The sequence below is a fragment of the Heteronotia binoei genome, chromosome 3, assembly GCF_032191835.1.
Source record: "Heteronotia binoei isolate CCM8104 ecotype False Entrance Well chromosome 3, APGP_CSIRO_Hbin_v1, whole genome shotgun sequence".
Taxonomy (NCBI): Eukaryota; Metazoa; Chordata; class Lepidosauria; order Squamata; family Gekkonidae; genus Heteronotia; species Heteronotia binoei.
In genome coordinates this window covers 12718415-12738743 of record NC_083225.1, presented here as the reverse complement: position 1 = coordinate 12738743, position 20329 = coordinate 12718415, and the positions used below count along the sequence as shown (strand labels likewise).

Here is a 20329-nt window from a genome sequence, read left to right as displayed (position 1 = left end):
GTGAGGTGATCAGGTATTCCCACTAGGTTGCAAATCTTCAGAAGGGGGTTTGGCGTTCTTCCCAAACAGCTGATCTCCAGCCTATGGAAATCAGTCTCCCTGGAGGAAATGGCAGCTTTGGAGGGTGAAATCTGTGGCATGACTTATCAGCAAAGCTCACTCTTTCCCCAAAACGCCATCCTTCACTAGGTCCAGTTGCGACTGTTCAGGAATTTCTCAAGCTACAGTTGGCAACCCTACAAGCTACTTAAGGTGATTTGGATATCCCTCTGCTCTTAATGGAAAGAAAAACAGGAAATGATGTACAGTAGCTGTACGAATTAGAGGAAATTTGATTATTTTACCATAGAAGTAACAGTGCTTCCCAGAACAACCCCAAGTCATCATCGTCATCCCTTTTATTGGCATACTCAGGCATAATACAAGAAAAATTAAGGACAGACAAAATATAGAATCCCCCTGATGTAGCCCATCCTCCAAGAGCTTACAGGGCTCTTCTTGCAGGGTCTATGATAAACTCTTGGCGGATGGGCTACATCAGCGGGGTTAGCCTAATATGCAAAGGAGTTCCTAATATGCAAAGGGGAGGGATGGTGGCTCAGTGGTAGAACATCTGCTTGGGAAGCAGAAGGTTCCAGGTTCAATCCCCAGCATCTCTAATTGAAAAGGGTCCAGGCAAATAGGTGTGAAAAAGCCCTCAGCTTGAAACCCTGGAGAGCCGCTGCCAGTCTGATTAGACAATACTGACCTTGAGGGACCCAGGGTCTCAGTATAAGGCAGCTTCCTATGTTCATATATGTTCATATGTCTAAGAGGAGGGATGGTGGCTCAGTAGTAGAGCAACTGCTTGGGAAGCAGAAGGTCCCAGGTTCAGTCCCCGGCATCTCCAACTAGAAATGGTCCAGGCAAATAGGCATGAAAAACCTCAGCTTGAGACCCCAGAGAGCTGCTGCCAGTTGGAGTAGACAAGACTGACTTCGATGGACCGAGGGTCTGATTCAGTAGAAGGTAGCTTCATATGTTCAGCTTCATATGTTCATATGTTCCTGCTACAAAAAAAGCCCTGCTCATAGACCAGGCATTCCAGAATTAAAAGACCTCTTAAAGAACAGGCAAATGTTGGGATAACAAAGTAATGAGATCAGGAAAGAATTCATTTCTTTAATTACAAATTACAGAACTGATTAAACTTAACAATCGTTAGGGGAAGGAAAGAGGCATGGGGGAAGTTAGCCTCCCTCTGTTCCTGCCTTAAAGACATACCTACTAGCTAGGGAGAGGCTTTTAAAAAAATGCAACTGTTCTCTATCCCAGGGCACTGTGAGCCCAGGATCTAGGGCAATTGACTAGGGAACTCTCCTTCTCCTGCTCTACAGAAATGGGGAGATATTTAACCCAGGGAAATGGTGCGCGCACTTGTTATCTGAAGTACAGAAAGACTGTAAGGTACTTTGCTTTGCTAAGGGAGTTGGTCTTACTAAAACGTATTTCCAAAAGGGGTTGGTGGGTTCATAAGAGAGATTTTGAGAACTGCAGAAAGATCGATTTGCAGTTTTAAAGCGGCATGAAAGTGAATACATGAATGCACGAAGCAGCCAGACCCTCAGTGCAATAAAAGTCAGGATTATCTACTCAGGTTGCTAGAGCCAGTTTGGTGTAGTGGTGAAGAGCGCGGACTCTTATCTGGGAGAACCGGGTTTGATTCCCCACTCCTCCACTTGCACCTGCTGGAATGGCCTTGGGTCAGCCATAACTCTCACAGAAAGGGCAGTTTCTGGGAGAGCTCTCTGAGCTCCACCTTCCTCACAGAATGTGTCTGTTGTGGGGGAAGCAGATAAAAGGCGATTGTAAACCGCTTTGAGACTCTGATTCAGAGAGAAGGGTGGGGTTTAAATCTAAAGTCTTCTTCTTCTTTCCAAGTCTCAGGCAAAACTCTTTCACATCACCTACTGCCAGTTCTTCTCACTGGACATGCCGGGGATGCATATACATATAAAGGTAATAGGTAGTCCCCTGTACAAGCAACAGTCATTTCCGACTCTGGGGTGATGTCACATAATGACGTTTTCATGGCAGACTTTTTACCGGGTGGTTTGCCATTGCCTTCTCCAGTCATCTATACTTTCCCCCCAGCAAGCTGGGTACTCATTTTACCGACCTCAGAAGGATGGAAGCCTGAGTCAACCTTGAGCCAGCTACCTGAACCCAATTTCCGCTGGATCGAACTCAGGTCGTGAGCAGAGAGCTCGGACTGCAGTACTGCAGCTTTACCACTCTGCACCATGGGGCATACATATACACAGGGTTTTTTTGAGCAGGAATGCGCAGGAACACAGTTCCGGCTTGCTTGCTATCAGCGGGTGTGGCCTAATATTTGCATATTTTTCCTACAAAAAAGCCCTGTGCGAAACATTGGCGATGTCAGGAGGTGTGGCCTAATATGCAAATGAGTTCCTACTGGGCTTTTCTACAAAAAAGCCCAGCACCACATACGAACACACACACAAACACACGACTTCCATGTTAACACTATTCATTAATGCAAGTAAAAGAGGTAAGAGAAACAGTGTTAAATTTATGATTTTGGCTGTCTGGGTGTACTTTCTTATCCTTCGTTTTCCCAGCCATGTGATTCAGGCTTCTGTGCTCTCTGCCAGAGCAAATTAGATAGTACTTCTCCTTAAGCAAATTAATTAATCATTCCTATCCAGAGTAGGTATCACACAAATTTGTTCGCTAGAGAACAGATGAGAAAACTCTGTGCCTTAAGATAATTCTTGGTGAGTTAAATTCAGCCTTGGAACATGTTTCCAACAGCAGGATTTGGCTCTCAGATTTCTAAGGTACTATTTAGCTCTCAGATTTCTAAGGTAGCCACAGGATATTGATGGAATTCTCTGTCTGGGGCAGTGATGCTCTCTACTATTGGTGCTTGGGGGGGGAGGGGCAACAGTGGGAGGACTTCTAGTCTCCTGGTCCCACTTATGGGCCTCTTGATGGCACCTGGTTTGTTTTGGCCACTGTGTGACACAGAGTGTTGGACTGGATGGGCCACTGGCCTGATCCAACATGGCTTCTCTTATCTTCTTATGTACTGTTCCTGGTTTTGAACATGTGAAGGATGCCACCACGTTGGAGGAATCTGGGACGATGGCACACAACTTCCGCATCAGAAGATACAAAAAACAAACAAGATGGAACTCAGCCCCTTTCTGCATTCTCATTTCCCTTGCTTGTAAGCCAGTTTGGTGTAGTGGTTAAGTGTGCAGACTCTTATCTGGGAGAACCGGGTTTGATTCCCCACTCCTCCACTTGCACCTGCTGGGATAGCCTTGGGTCAGCCATAGCTCTTGTAGGAGTTGTCCTTGAAAGGGCAGCTGCTGGGAGAGCCCTCTCCAGCCCCACCCACCTCACAGGGTGTCTGTTGTGGGGGAGGAAGGTAAAGGAGATTGTGAGCCGCTCTGAGACTCTTCGGAGTGGAGGGCAGGATATAAATCCAATATCTTCTTCTTCATCTTCTAAGTGGGGTTCCCAATCTCCAGGTGGCACCTGGAGACCTCACAATTGCTCTCCACATGACCAAGATCAGTTCCCCTGGAGTAAAATGGCTGCTTTGGAGAGTGGACGCTATGGGATTGTACCCTATTGAGGCCCCTCCTTTCCCCAAATTCCTCCCTCCACAAGCTTCACCCCCCACACAAATCTTCAGAAATTTCCCAAACCAAATCTAGCAACCCTACTTGTAAGTTCTTGTATCATTGGAGTGGGAGTAAGGTCTGTTCTGCACATTTTTGGTCCCTCTAGTAATCAATTCAATATTACACTGGTTTATATCCTTCATAGAAACCTGAGAATGAGAATTCAGAAGAACCTTTAGACCAGGGGTGTCAATTATATGGCCTGAGGGCCACATCCAGCCCTCACAGGGCCCCAATCCTGAGGGCCACATCCAGCCCTCACAGGGCCCCAATACCAAGCAACTGGTCCTCTGCTGATTCCTCCTTACTGTTTCTTGCATCATGACTCTTTTGCTCAGTCCCTTCTATTTCCTGCTTGACAGAGGAGAAAAAGAAAGCCTACCTTTGATTGGCTGAGGGATGGAAGAGAAGGGAAAGAGCCAGATAAAACTCTCAATTTTCCTCCTCCTCTTCTGGCAAGGGAAGGGGACGAAAAGGGCCGGGGGGGGGGGGAGAGTGAGAGAGAGAGAGGATGGCATCCCATGACAGCAGACCAGCAACATTTTATTCCATGTACAAGCAGGTCCAACATTAAGGTTTCTAGTGCTCCAGGCCACTCTCTGCCCATCCGCTTCCTCCTAATTTTTTTCAGCCTGGACCTCTCCCTTCAAAGGAAGCTTGAAAGAGAGCGGCCAGGCAAAGGTGGCTTGAGAAAAGCCAGCACAAGGGAGGGGGTGGCACGGGCATCGAGGTCCCTACGGCACCGGCAACTGAGGCAAGGCAGTGGGGTAGGGCACTGGGGCAGGATGGGTGCTTAGAAGGTGCGGCTTGGGCCACCCCTTCTGCAGCCCTCTTTGGCTTCAGAGGGAGCTGGAAAAAGTGGCCACCTTCTTCTTTCTTACCTTGGCGAGCACTTCGGAAAGAAGGAGGCGGCCTCTTCCCAGCTCCCTTTGAAGTGGGAGAGAGCCACTCAAGGGGTTGCTGGAGCGGCACATTCTGGTCAGCACGAGCGGGGACAGGAAGTGGGCATCCGCCCCCACCCCCCACCCCTGCAGTGAGGTGGCACCACAGGCAGGCTCCTAATTTGCCAACTCCCACGTGCCAGCTCTTTCTACAAGATGTGTATGAGAGAGCCAGTTTGGTGTAGTGGTGAAGTGCGCGGACTCTTATCTGGGAGAACCGGGTTTGATTCCCCACTCCTCCATTTGCACCTGCTGGAATGGCCTTGGGTCAGCCATAGCTCTCGCAGGAGTTGTCCTTGAAAGGGCAGCGGCTGTGAGAGCCCTCTCAGCCCCACCCACCTCACAGGGTGTCTGTTGTGGGGGAGGGAGGTAAAGGAGATTGTGAGCCGCTCTGAGTCTCTGATTCAGAGAGAAGGGTGGGGTATAAATCTGCAATTCTTCTTCTTCTTGTATGACTGCACACTTCTACTTCAGAGAGAGAAGGGGGGACATGGAAGGGTGGAGGGAAAGCCAGAGAGAGAGATGGAGATAGATAGATAGATAGATAGATAGATAGATAGATAGATAGATAGATAGATAGATAGATAGATAGATAGATAGATAGATAGATAGATAGATAGATAGATAGATAGATAGATAGATAGATAGATAGATAGATAGATAGATAAAACTGAGCCCTTCTGGCTTCTCACAGCCAGTGCCTGCACATTTTGTTAGGAGATAGCTGGAAGAAGCTTCGCTCCCCCCTCACTTTCTGTTCTGGAAAGGAGGGAAGAGATACCTCCTCCATCCGTCTCTTAACAAAATGTGCAGGTGCAGGCTGCAAGAAGCCAACAAGACTCAGATTTAGTTGCGGCGAGCTGGGGGGGGCAAGCAAGTGGAGCATGGTGGCAGGGGAGTGAGCGGAGTGCGCCAGGGGGTGCCTGCCTAGGGCACTATTCGCCCTAGAGCCGGCGATGCTAACAGCACAGCTTGCATTTATTAGTGAGAGGAAACAAGCGTCCAAGCAGCATATTAATGATGAACAAAATCTGTGGCAGGGCAGAAGCTTTGATGAGTCACTGTTCACTTCTTCAGATACAGCTGGAATGTGAGTCCATCTTTCTTTATATTTTGTGGATTGAAGTGATTTCAGACACCAAATGACAATTGCGGGCATCGGTAACAAGAGAACAAGAGAAGAAACCTAGGTCTCTATTCAGTCCAGGAGGATGCATTGCCTTGAGCTTCATTATTGGTTGCAATTTAGCAGTCTCTCTTTCTAATTTCCCTTTGAAATTCCTATACATGAGAATGGCTACTCTTAGGACAGCAACTGAATGTCCTAGAACAGGGGTGTCAAACATGCAGTTTGGGGGCTGAAACAGCCCCCAGAGGGCTCCTATCAGGCCCCCGAGCAATTGGCTGTCATCTGCTTCCTTCTCCCTGTATCCTGCTTCCTTCTGCACAACAGCTTGCTTTGCCAGGCTTGCTCAATTGCCCAGGAGCTACAGAGGAAAACCTCTATTTTCTCCATTGGCTGAGGTTCCTCCCTTGGGGAGGAAGGGGGGGAGGGAGAGCTTGCCTTGCCAGTCTCTCTCAGTTGCACAGCAGAGCTACTGAGCCAAGCCTGTCTTCTTTCTATTGGCTGAGGCTCCCTCCCCGGTCCCCTGGGGAAGGAAGGAAAGAGCCAGAGCTTCCTTTGCCCAGTTCCCTGGACCCCATGGGAGAAATACAAAGAAAGCATCTTTAAAACCAGTGAGTGACAACGTTTTAAGCATATTTTAAGTTTTTCAAAATATATATTTGGGTTTGTCTGTGTTCTTTCTAAAATTTATATCTCTGCTACCTAATCTTAAACAGGTACACATATGGCCTGCCCAGCCTGGCAGCATAATCTACACGTTTCAATGTGATGTCATCTTCGTCCCGGAGGGAAAGGTTTGAACAGTCATCAGGCTTTCAGATTCTTTACAGAGTGACCAGCACGATGTTTCATGATGGAGAAAAATCTCTCCATCATAAAATTTTTAACTCGTTCCAACCTTTCCCTCCTGGACAAAGATGCCATCACATTGAATATGCTGCTATCCACGTTGAGGGTCGTTTGGAACGTCTCCTCCGTCTGGAATATGTGAAATGAGGACTTTGGATTTTTCCTAACACTTTGTTCTGTTTCAATCAATTTGTAGCTTTGTGGCTACTTAAAGGAACTTTTTTTTTCCTAATAATTTTGATGAAGTGTTGATGAACTTTATACTAAAAATCTTGTACAATTTATTCTAACAAGTGTATGAGTGTCATTAGTAATTTTTTTCACAGATTTCTTTCTTTGTTTTCGATTGTTTTGCACAGGGCTTTTTGTAGACAAAGTCCAGCGGGGGCACATTGGCATATTAGGCCACAGCCCCTGATGCCAAGCCAACCAGAACGGCGTTCCTGTGTGCTCTTTCTCAAAAAAAGCCTTCGACATGATGATGATTTCCATCTGCCTGCTTTAAATGTTTTGGTTCTTTTCCCATTTCTCATGGGGGGAAATATTAGAAAGTTTGTCAGACCTTTGAATTTCTCCCAGGGGAGTTGAACAATGGAGCCCAGAAGCAAGTACATTTCGGGGGGGGGGGTAAGAAAGAAAGAGCACAATAAAATTTAGAGGTTCCAGATAGGGTTGCCAATCCCCAGGTGGGGGCAGGGGATCCCCCGGTTTGGAGGCCCTCCCCCCGCTTCAGGGTCGTCAGAAAATGGGGGGAGGGAAATGTCTGCTGGGAACTCTGTTATTCCATATGGAGATTTATTCCGATAAAACATCATGAAGAATTGGTCCGCGGGTATCTGGGGCTCTGGGTGGGCTGTTTTTTTGGGTTAGAGGCACCAAATTTTCAGTATAGCATCTAGTGCCTCTCCTCAAAATACCCACAGTTTCAAAAAGCTTGGACCAGGGGGTCCAATTCTATGAGCCCCAAAAGAAGGTGCCCCTATCCTTCATTATTTCCTATGGAAGGAAGGAATTGAAAAGGTGTGCCGTCCCTTTAAATGTGATGGCCAGAACTCCCCTTGGAGTTCAATTATGCTTGTCACAGCCTTGATCTTGGCTCCACCCCCAATGTCTCCTGGCTCCACCCCCAAAGTCCCCAGATATTTCTTGAATTGGACTTGGCAACCCTAGTTCCAGAGCTCCACTCCCATTAGCTCCTGCCCAAAATGAGGCCTGTACACCCGTTGTACAACAATATCATGAAATGGTTTCTGTAATGAAGCTTTATGAATGCTAGGTCAAGTCAAGTTAAGTCAAGTTAGCCTTTATTGGCATAAAATATATAGATGTATATATCAGAGAAAATTGGTTTAAAAAAAACAGGTAAAGTGGAACGATTGCATACATATACATCAGGAAAAGCATAAACATAAACTGTTTCTATGAGATCCTCTGATGTGCCTTTAAAACAGAATAAAGAAACTTAGCCACTTTCTCAGTGACACTAGATGAAGTATCGTTCAAAAGATTATAGACCTTAAGTGCATCAGAACAATCAACCACGCTAACTAAAAGAGGATGTAAATACTTGTGACGAAGATCTGTATACAAATTACAATAAAGAAGAATATGAGTGACTGACTCCACCCATTTTTGCGTACAGAGACAGTATCTGACTGAGTAGGCTGTCTTGTTAAATCTGCCATAAAGAATGGCGGAGGGCATGGCGTTGCATCTGGCAAGGGAAAAAGCTCTACGCTGCTGGGGCACCTGCAAGACGGATAGATATGAGGCCATTTCCCCAGTACTAAGAGCGATCTCAAAACTCAGTGGGGAACAGAGGCGTCACTAGGGCAGGGCCAAGGGGGCCATTGGCCCCCCCTAGAGCATTCTCATTGGCCCCCTAGGGCTCTTTGAAGGCAGCAGGCGGCAAGCAATCACAGTCTTTATTGGCGGGAGACGCGGGGAGGCTCTTTCAAGGCAGTGGCGAAGCGAGAGAAGGCCGGGAGGGAAGAGGAAAGCGCAGCTCTCCGCAGGCAGGCAACAGAGGGCGAGCAGGCAAACCAGGGAAGGGAGGACGTTGCGAGCCAACCAGCGAGGGAAAGGAGGCTTTAGACGCGCGGGGCGCAGGAGGGAAGGGAAGGGGGCAGGCAGGCAGAGAGCGAGGGAGTCCCTCACGCAGGAGGAAAACAGGCGGCATCGGCCGCGCTCGCAGCAGCAAGAGGAGGAGCGGGTGAGGGGTAGCGCAGGAGCATTGCCGGCAGTGCGCATGAGCGCCAGTGCTGAAGACTCCGCACCGCAGGCGCTGCTGCTGGCGGCGGGGGAGGAGGGGGCAGGCGACGAGGACCCGAAGCGGGCTTCTTTCTCGCTGGTTCTCGCCAGGTGCGCTGAGCTCCCCCAGCCGCCGCTCTCGGCTAGCAACTGGTCTTGCACAAGCCCGCGCCGCCGCCAGCGCCTTGGGAGGGACGGACTGATGGAAGAAGTAGTTTGCAGGACGAGCAGCGCCTCTCCTCAAGTTTCGGGACGGTTACCGTCCCCAAATCTTTCGGCTTCTCCAGGCGGAGGCTTCCTTTGTTCGAACGCGAGGGATTTAGCACCTCTGGGCAGCGCACGAGGACTGCTGCTCTTCCCTCCGAGTCCGGCACACTTGGCCCCAGGGTGCAACCGACTTGGCCCCAGGGTGCAACCCACGCACTTGGCCCCAGGGTGCAACCCACCCCAGTGACGCCACTGGTGGGGAACAAGTTTTCTTAGCCAGACTGTATAGGTCTTGGCTCTCAATGTCTAGCAACCTGTTTTTAATTTGTTGGACTGCGGTGGTGAAGGACGGCATGGACAATAATTCTAGGGATAAACCCATTGCTTTTATTTTTCTCTCAATTTGTGCTGACCAATTTGACAAATTAAATCCAGAGAGCATTTGAGAGATATAGCTCCCCGGTTCAGAGCTGTAGTGCAAGCGTAGCCAGAATTTGAAGGTCATGAGCCATGCACTAGAACCCCTGAATCCTAAGACATGCCAGTTTCTAAGCAGATAACTGCATATGGGACACATTTTGCCATGCCCAGAATTTTACGCAAGAATTTGGATTGGACACGTTCGATAGCACCTTCATAAGATCCAATCCAGATTGGGATGCCACACAGAAGTTGTGAAATGACTTTGGCTTTGAATATTTTCATGGCAGCTGGCACAAATTGGTTATCTCTGCCATAAAAAAAGCGCGCAATGGCAGATGCACTGTGTGTGTGAATGTTTAAATTCTTACACTTCTCAGTTCTCAAACTGACAAAGTTTGTCAGACAATAATGTATATATACGTTATTATAGTCATGGTTTCCTTTCTTCGGTTGCTACTTCTTTTGTGATTCCCTCGACGGTTGTTGAATCTTAAGCAAAATTCTAACAAAATTTGAAGAAGAAGAATTGCAGATTTATACCCCACCCTTCTCTCTGAATCAGAGACTCAGAGCGGCTTACAATCTCCTATATCTTCTCCCCCCACAACAGACACCCTGTGAGGTGGGTGGGGCTGAGACAACTCTCAGCAGCTGCCCTTTCAAAGACAACTTCTGCAAGAGCTATGGCTGACCCAAAGTCATTCCAGCAGGTGCAAGTGGAGGAGTGGGGAATCAAACCCAGTTCTCCCAGATAAGAGTCCATACACTTAACCACTACACCAAACTGGCTCTCAAGAAAGAGCACAATAAAATTTAGAGGTTCAGGAGTTCTGCTCCTGTGAGCTCCTGCCCAAAACGAGGCCAGACTAACACTATTGAGAGTGTTTGAGAGCCAGTTTGGTGTAGTGAGAGCCAGTTTGTTGAAGTGGTTAAGTGCACAAACTCTTATCTGGATAAGAGTCAGGTTTGATTCCTCCCTCCTCCACTTAAGAACATAAGAGAAGCCATGTTGGATCAGGCCAATGGCCCATCCAGTCCAACACTCTGTGTCACACAGTGGCCTAAAAATTATATATATATATATATATATAGTTATAGTTATCTACCACAACCCCAAGATCTCTCTCTTGGTCAGTCTCTGCCAGTTCACACCCCATCAACTTGTATTTGTAGCTGGGATCCTTGGCCCCAATGTGCATTACTTTGCACTTGGCCACATTGAACCTCATCTGCCACGTTGATGCCCACTCATCCAGCCTCAACAGATCCTTTTGGAGTGCCTCACAATCCTCTCTTGTTCTTACCACCCTGAACAATTTAGTGTCATCTGCAAACTTGGCCACTTCACTGCTCACTCCCAACTCCAAACCATTTATGAACAAGTTAAAAAGCATGGGACCCAGTACTGAGCCCTGCGTCACCCCACTGCTTACCGTCCTCCACTGCGAAGACTGCCCATTTATACTCTCTCTCTGCTTCCTATTAATTAGCCAGTTTTCGATCCACAAGAGGGCCTGTCCTTTTACTCCATGACTCTCGAGCTTTCTAAGGAGCCTTTGATGAGGAACTTTATCAAAAGCTTTCTGGAAGTCAAGGTAAACAACATCTATTGGGTCTCCTTTGTCCACATGTTTGTTCACCCCCTCAAAGAAATGTAACAGGTTAGTGAGGCAAGATCTTCTCTTACAGAACCCATGCTGAGTCTTCCTCAATAACTCGTGTTCATCAATGTGCCTACTCATTCTGTCCTTGATAATGGTTTCTATCTACTTTCCCAGTATTGAAGTCAGACTGACTGGCCTGTAATTTCCCGGATCTCCTCTGGAACCCTTTTTAGAGATGAGGGTGTCATTTGCTACCTTCCAGTCCTCAGGAATGGCCTTGGGTCATCCATATCACTCGTAGAAGTTGACCTTTGAAAGGCAGCTGCTGTAAGAGCTCTCTCAGCCCCACCTACTTCACAGGGTATCTGTTGTGGGGGGGGGGAAGTAAAGGAGATTGTGACCGCTCTGAGACTCTGAGATTCAGAGTGAAGGGTGGGATATAAATCGAATATCTTATTATTATTATTGTGTGGAAGGGGAACAGCTGATAGCGAAAACATCAAGCACTCTTTCCTCTCATCTAATGCAAAGAACTGCTTTCCAGCAGCCCTAATGGTACTGTAAATACAGAGATATAGAGATGTGAATGATGTCTTTATTTAATTGGAGCCCCAGGTTGCAGTTGATTCCGCTGATGTTATGGAGATACCAATTAAGGCGTGCCAGTGAATGGGTTTGTATATTCTCCCTGTCAGTGCAGAGAAACTCTCTTGCCATTTGCTTAAGGGGAAGAGTCACGAATACCACGAATTACATTTGCTTTGCACACCTGCTTCTGCCTCTTTTGACCTAAGCCTTTTTTTAAATTAAAAAACCCTGTGTATAAAGGTTCTCGAATGAAAAGGATTGACTGCTATTTATAAAACAATGTGTGAATTAATTTAAAAAATCTGCACAAGTACCTCTCCGCTATTGCACTTAGAGCATCTTTGTAAAACGAATATTGTACCGGTAAAACCAGCATTTCCCCAGGAATTCGTTTTGAGCGAGAGAACCTTGAGGTTCGTTCCTGTGCTGAAAAGGCTAGCTCACATTGGGGAGAAAAGCCTTGTCTCATGGGAGGCTGGCAATGAACAAGATCTCCACTGTGCATTTTAACATTTTTTTTTTTAAAAAAAAACTGAGCTAAGAACAAGCAGCAGCGGGGAGGAAATAGCATTTCAGACTCAGCTCAACTATTGCTTATGAAATGTTAATGGATCTAGACAATGGAATGGACAACGCCCCCCCCCCCCCAACTCCAGGCAGGGAACAGAGACTGGAGGAATAGAATTCTAGAGCGATCCAACCCCCGGGTCACTGACTGGTACCAGTCTATGCCGTTAGCAATCGGGCCACAGAGGTGCTGTACTGCCCCTTTCACCTGCCAGGATCCCGGGCAGACAAAAGAGGCAGAAAAGCCCCACCACCCCTTTTGCCTGCCCAGGAGGCAGCCTCTGAGCAAGGCCACACTGCCTCTTTCATCTGCCCAAATCCCAGGAAGGGGCAGTGAGTCAGTGAACTTTGCCTTCCTCTCATTTAAAGACTCCCACTGATCAGCTGATTGGTGGGGCATCTTTAAATAGGAGGGGGGGGCAGATTGTCTGCTGCCACCTCCCAGGCAGGTGGCTGAAGCAGCCCCAGTCTCCTCCTTCATTTAAAGACCCCCCATGGGGGGCAGAGATGGTTGCAGGGGGGGTGGTGGCCTGGGATGCCAAAAATCCCAGCGCCACCCCCCCCTCCCCAATACATGGAAAAATCATCTGCCACAAAACCGGTCCCTGGTGTCAAAAAGGTTGGGAGCTGCTGGTGTAGAGCATCCCCAGGAAATAGATTCCTGGATATCTCCAGGAAATGCCTCTTTCACCTGGTATGACCTGGTCAAGTGGGAGGAGACCCAGAGATAATAACACTTCATTGCAACAGGAAGTCGCTCTCTTTCTTTGGGATGCTCAGGAGATGAGAGGAACACTGAACTCTTAACTCCTGTGGACTCACCTGCCTAGCAGCCCCATGGCAATGCAGAGCCTATTCTCTAGCTAGGTGCAATGTGCTACCATCTGCCATACTTCTTGGAAGATTCCATAAAACTCCCTATGCTAATAGATTGTGCACTTGTGCATGTCCAGAGATAGAAACTTTAGAAAATGTGTTCCTAAACTGTACTTTTTACTCTGACCTGCGCTTAGGGTTGCCAAGTCCAATTCAAGAAATATCTGGGGACTTTGGGGGTGGAGCCAGGAGACTTTGGGGGGTGGAGCCAGGAGACATTAGGGGTGGAACCGAGAGCAAGGGTCTGACAAGCATAATTGAACTCCAAGGGTGTTCTGGCCATCACATTTAAAGGGACAGCACACCTTTTAAAATGCCTTCCTTCCATAGAAAATAATGAAGGATAGGGGCACCTTATTTGGGGGCTCATAGAAACTTGGGAGGTATTTTGGGGAGAGGCACTAGATGCTATACTGAAAATTTGGCTCTTCTACCTAAAAAAACAGCCCCCCCCCCGAGCCCCCGATACCTGCAGATCAATTCCTCATCATTCCCTATGGGAATCATTCATAGAGGTGCATGACTGTGGGGGTGGGGCTTCCCCCGCCGGCCAGCTGGCTGGGGGAGGGGGGAAGCCTGTAAAACCCGGGGATCCCCTGCTGGGACCTGGGGATTGGGAAGCCTACCTGCGCTCCATACTCATTGACCTCCGTTTGAGTGAGCAAACAGCAAAGCTCGACAAATATAAAATTGTCTTCCTGTTGTCAACTCGGAACCAATCGGTAATTGAAACTGTTGCAGATTTTTTATATCGAGCATCTAGGAGGCGCTTAATGTATTTGCAAATTGCCATTTGATGGATGGATTGGTTCCCTGTTATATTCAATATTGTCACGTTCTCAGGGCGCAGGCAGGCGGGAGTCCAAAGCCAGTCCAAGGTCAAAGTCCAGGAAGTCAAGCAGGAGCCAAGTCACCAAAGCAAAATTGAGAATCAGAAGTCAGTGTCCAAAAGCCAAAGGGTCAGGGTGCCAAGGAAATCAAGCAGGTCAGGATCAGGAATCAGGAAGGAGCGTGGATGCAAGCCAGAGAATAGACTTGTTGCTTCCATGAGATTACCAGGTCCTGGGTGGGAGTTATATGGGAGCCCTGGGTGGCAGCGACTCTGCTAGAACTCAGGGGTGAGAGATCTGAAGCATTGGCATGCCTCATGCCTTCGCTCTGAAAGTTCTTTCTGGAGCCTGCTTTGAACCCTTGAGATTGGAGGGGGAGCGCTTGGAGGAGATTGATTGTCAACAGCTGACACTGATGCCTGGAATGTGGGGAGGGTGATTGGTGGGCCAGCTGCTGGTTGTTTGGCTGAGGAGCTGGTTGGCAACTCTTCCAAGTCTGTTAACCCTTCCAGCTCCCCCCTCGTCAGGGCTCATGACAGATATCATGCTAATAAAGGTTATTGAATATTGAATTCCTGAGGTGGCCATATTGACCCTGTGCTTGCCTGGCAGACGGGGAACAAGCTTCAAGGTAATGGTAAGTCTATAGGGAACTAGAACAGCTAAGCTAAAGAGCCCATCCTAGATTTTAACATCAGTTTGGACAGGTACAGAGAAGGGGCAGAATTTTATTTTGTCTTCCTTTTCAAATCTGGGGTGTGCCCAAAGTATGCTTGTAAACATTTTCTTTTTAAATAAATGTTTAAGCTTTTGACATTGGGAGCAGTTCTCTGTCCCATGTAAACCTCCACGGCTTCAGGCATGCTATTTCTAAAAAGGGCTCCAGGGGGGTTTGGCATTAATCTCTTTCTGCAGCAGTCAGGTGCTGGGCAGTGGCAGACACAGAGGCAAGGCCTCTGAGCTGTGAAGGGGAGCTGGGCATCCTGATCCTCCCAGTGGGAAATCCCTAAGTTGATCAGAAAGAGAGCCAGTTTGGTGTAGTGGTTAAGTGTGTGGACTCTTATCTGGGAGAACTGGGTTTGATTCCCCACTCCTCCACTTGCAGCTGCTGGAAGGGCCTTGGGTCAGCCATAGCTCTTGTAGGAGTTGTCCTTGAAAGGGCAGCTTCTGGGAGAGCCCTCTCAGCCCCACCCACCTCACAGGGTGTCTGTTGTGGCGGGAGAAGATATAGGAGATTGTGAGCCACTGATTCAGTCTCTGATTCAGAGAGAGTCTCTGATTCAGAGAGAAGGGCAGGGTATAAATCTGCAGTCTTCTTCTTCAGGTAGTGGGAGTAAAATAAAAGACCCTCCAGGGAGTCGGGAACCTCTAAGAGGGCAGGGCGCTACAGGGCCTGCAGGCCAGAGTTGGCATGTTCTGCCACACATACCATCAGAAAGGACAAGTCCTGACCCCCACCTACTTGTTGACATTGAAGAGCCATGAAATGGGTTCTTTCTAACCAAGGAAGATGGAGACTTAACAGTTCTTCAACTGTTCTCCAGGGCTATGCTTTCCAATTGAAGGTGTCTGCTGATGAAGAAGCAACTTCTATGGACATCACTGGGGGGTGGGGAGTGTGTGTGGAAGAAAGGGTTACTGACATGGACTAGCTACGCACTGCGATACCAATGAAGATTCCTTATTAGGTTTTTTTAAAAAAAAATCAAGAGAACTTAGCTGGTGACTCCTCCAGACTTTCATTGGCCAAGAAAAGGGTTTGGAGGCCTTCATGACTTCCATGATGCCTTCTAAGGTTGCCAGGTCTCACTTTACTTGCCGTAACATATCGTGAGATTCAATTAAGGATGCCAGCCACCAGTGAGACCTTGGGGTCTCCTGGAATTACAGATTATTTCCAGGCTGCAGAGAGCGGTTCCCTTGGAGAAAATGGATGATTTGGAGGGCGGAGTCTATGGAACTGTATCCCACTGAGGTCCCTGTCCTCTCAGGCTCTGTCCCCAAATCTCCGCGTATTTCCCAGACTGGATCTGGCAGCCATAGGGGGCACCTGGCAACCCTAGATTCAATAGTAGTCCTTCCTTCCTTCCTTCCTTCCTTCCTTCCTTCCTTCCTTCCTTCCTTCCTTCCTTCCTTCCTTCCTTCCTTCCTTCCTTCCTTCCTTCCTTCCTTCCTTCCTTCCTTCCTTCCTTCCTTTCCAGTTTGGAAATTCCTGGAGATATGTGGTAGAGCCTGGGAACTGTAGGGATTGGGAAGGAGAGGGACCTCAGTGAAGCATAATGTCATATAGCCCAGCTTCCATTTTCTGCAGGGGAACTGAGAGATCTTAAAGGCCCACCTAGAGGCTGGCAGCCCTACCTACCTCCCAGGTGGTGGCCGAAAGTACCATTGTCCTGACATCTTAGCTTTATACTTCAGATGAGTAGTGTTCTCCATTCACTTGGAGATCCAGTTTCCCTCCTCCACCATCAGCAGCTATTAACAAATCCTTTTATGAAAAAAGGAGTTTATCAATCCCAGCCGGTTTGGCATCAGGGGGTGTGGCCTAATATGCGAATGAGTTCCTGATGGGCTTTCCCCCTATCAAAACATCCTACGTGAAATAATGCTGCGTCAAGGGTATGTGGCCTAATATGCAAATGAGTTCCTGCTGGAGCTTTTGTACAGAACGCCCCCCCCCCACTACATTGCAAACAAAGGGTGCCTTTGCAATTGTACGCCCGGGCAACATTGGAATTCTTTCTGTCACACTTTCCGCAATCTGTTTCTCCACGCAATCTTTCCGACATGGGCTAGATCACAGAGGCAAACAAGCTGCTCCAACCAGAGATATTGTGTGTCAGTGTGTGTGTGTGTTTTTTTTAAAAACCACACACTTTTCCACGCTTCTTCCGAACGCTATCTGGAAGAGTGTAATCCAGTGAAAGTCGCTCGAGCAGATGATGTATTGGTTTTCACAATAACGGTCTGGAATTCTAATATGCAAAGTGGCTTTCGCCTCGCCATTTATTTATATATTTACGACGGGGATTAGAACATAAAGCGGCCGTGGAAGTATGTTACTCAAACTGTGTTTAAAAGGCATGAATGCGGCAATTTGTGACATTGGCAAGGCTGGCTATTTTTAAACTTTATGCTGGAAAATCCTGTCGCACATGAATAAAACTGCTTATGGCATTGGACTGCAAACAGGCAATCGAAGTAAAATACTGTATATCTGCATACTCCTAGTTCAATTGCCATTTCCTTTTTTTAGTATGTGGTTTTATCTGCGCATTAAACTGAGGTGAAAGGTGTTTTTCTTAAGTCGCTTAATTTTTAAAAAGGGGGTCTGACTCTGACTGGGTGGCCTCCTCCAAACGGTCAAGTTTGAAAAATGCCCTTGAGAGACTTTGCCAAACTAATAAAGCCCCTTTTATTGGTATTTATATACTTCCTTATTTATTTCTTGTCTTCCTTGGCTTCAATGGAAACCTAAAGGAAGTTATTCTCTCCATCATTTTTATCGTCACAAAACACCTGGGAGGCAGGCTAAGCGGAGAGGACGTGACTGGTTTGATTTGGATGGCCCACGCTAGCCAGTTTGGTGTAGTGGCTAAGAGTGCAGACTCAAATCTGGGAGAACCGGGTTTGATTCTCCACCATTCCACATGCAGCTGCTGGGTGACCTTGGGTCAGCCGCAGTTCTCTCAGAGCTCTCTCAGCCTCACCTACTTCACAGGGTATCTGGTGTGGGGGTGTCAGGCCTGACTCTCCTTCAACAATAATGACTCTCCATTTTCAGGATTGATGTTTATTGTAAGGCAGGATACAGGGACAATGACCTCAGTCAGTGCCGAAACTGGTATATAGACCCAGGTGGATTAGTTATATACTATCATAGTGACTGCTACAGGTGCTCCTTCAGGTGCGAGATTAATTCAAAAGCATTTGTTACCAATCAAGAAGAAGAAGATATTGAATTTATATCCCGCCCTCCACTCCGAAGAGTCTCAGAGAGGTTCACAATCTCCTTTCCCTTCCTCCCCCACAACAGACACCCTGTGAGAGAGATGAAGATATTGGATTTATATCCTGCCCTCCACTCCGGAGAGTCTCAGAGCGGCTCACAATCTCCTTTCCCTTTCTCCCCCACAACAGACACCCTGTGAGGTGGGTGGGGCTGAGAGAGCTCTCCCAGAAGCTGCCCTTTCAAGGACAGAGTCTCAGAGCGGCTCACAATCTCCTTTACCTTCCTCCCCCACAACAGACACCCTGTGAGGTGGGTGGGGCTGAGAGGGCTCTCACAGCAGCTGCCCTTTCAAGGACAGAGTCTCAGAGCAGCTCACAATCTCCTATACCTTCCTCCCCCACAACAGACACCCTGTGAGGTGGGTGGGGCTGAGAGGACTCTCCCAGAAGCTGCCCTTTCAAGGACAGAGTCTCAGAGCAGCTCACAATCTCCTTTACCTTCCTCCCCCACAACAGACACCCTGTGAGGTGGGTGGGGCTGGAGAGGGCTCTCACAGCAGCTGCCCTTTCAAGGACAACTTCTGCCAGAGCTATGGCTGACCCAAGACCATGCTAGCAGCTGCAAGTGGAGGAGTGGGGAATCAAACCCGGTTCTCCCGGATAAGAGTCTGCACACTTAACCACTACACCAAACTGGCTCTCCATCAAGCGTTCCCACACTACAAAGCATTCTATGAAACCCCCAGAGAGAGTAGCCAGGCTGTTTCTCAGAAGGCATATAACTTTTGGTTTCTCAAAGACAAGGCTAAACACACATTCTCTGAGGCACATTGGAAACATGTACCCCAGAGAGCACTTCGATCGGGGTCGCAAAATCTGCTCTCGATCCCCAGCATCAAAGAGGCCAGGCTCAAGATGACCAGAGCCAGGGCCTTTTCTGTTGCGGCTCCTGCCTGGTGGAATGAACTGCCGGAGGAGGTTAGGGCCCTGCGAGAGCTTCCACAGTTCCGCTGGGCCTGTAAAACGGCGCTCTTCCGCCAGGCATTTCTGAATTAAAATCGACAACAACAGGAAAGCAGGAATGAATCCATTTGGCCCACCTCGAACATCATATTGTGACTGGGGATCTTTTTCTCATAGGACATCCAGCAGAAATGCTGAAATAACAAAATTTTAACGTCGATGGAATGGGTAGTATCCGCCATCATCAATACGTCAATATATTTTAATGTGAGATCAAATAGCGCCTGCCATTGTTTTACCTGATTGTTCTCTATGTTTTTATTTATGATGTACTTGCATTTTTATCTTTTGTCTATTAATACTGGCCTTATGACCTCTTCATGTGAGCTGCCCTGAGCCTGCTTCGGCAGAGAGGGCGGGATGCAAGTCAAATAAATAAATAAATACTAAATAAACAAGCAGATAATGGCAAGGAACTTGACCTGGGGAAGGGAAGGGAAAGGATATTGTAAGCCACTCTGAGACTCCCATGTGAAAAGGAAAGGAAATGTCCCCTGTGCAAGCACCTGTCGTTTCCGACTCTGGGGTGACGTTGCTTTCACAATGTTTTCACGGCAGACTTTTTACGGGGTGCTTTGCCATTGCTTTCTAAGCTTCCCCCCAGCAAGCTGGGGACTTATTTGACCCACCTCGGAAGGATGGAAGGCTGAGTCAACTTTGAGCCGGTTACCTGAAAACTCAGCTTCTGCCGGGGATCGAACTAAGGTCATGAGCAGAGTTTAGGACTGCAGTACTGCAGCTTTAACACTCTGTGCCAAGTGAAAGGCAGGGTATAAATCATACGAACATATGAAGCTGCCTTATACTGAATCAGACCCTTGGTCCATCAATGTCAGTACTGTCTACTCAGACTGGCAGCGGCTCTCCAGGGTCTCAAGCTGAGGTTTTTCACGCCTATTTGCCTGGACCCTTTTTAGTTGGAGATGCCAGGGACTGAACCTGGGACCTTCTGCTTACGAAGCAGATGCTCTACCACTGAGCCACAGCCCCATTCATGGCTCTCCAGGGTCTCAAGCTGAGGTTCTTCACGCCTACTTCCCTGGACCCTTTTTAGTTGGAGATGCCCGGGATTGAACCTGGGACCTTCTGCTTACCAAGCAGATGCTCTACCACTGAGCCACAGCCCCATTCATGGCTCTCCAGGGTCTCCAGCTGAGGTTCTTCACGCCTACTTCCCTGGACCCTTTTTAGTTGGAGATGCCCGGGATTGAACCTGGGACCTTCTGCTTACCAAGCAGATGCTCTACCACTGAGCCACAGCCCCATTCATGGCTCTCCAGGGTCTCCAGCTGAGGTTCTTCACGCCTACTTCCCTGGACCCTTTTTAGTTGGAGATGCCAGGGACTGAACCTGGGACCTTCTGCTTACCAAGCAGATGCTCTACCACTGAGCCACA

General features: G+C 48.0%; 1 non-coding gene across 1 annotated transcript; it reads right to left on the bottom strand.

Moving 5' to 3' along the window:
- Nucleotides 1–19851: 19851 nt before the first annotated feature.
- On the bottom strand, nucleotides 19852–19923 carry TRNAT-CGU (transfer RNA threonine (anticodon CGU)). Its single transcript has one exon. It is a non-coding gene; the product is annotated as a tRNA-Thr (tRNA).
- Between the last annotated feature and the right edge of the window lie 406 nt (nucleotides 19924–20329).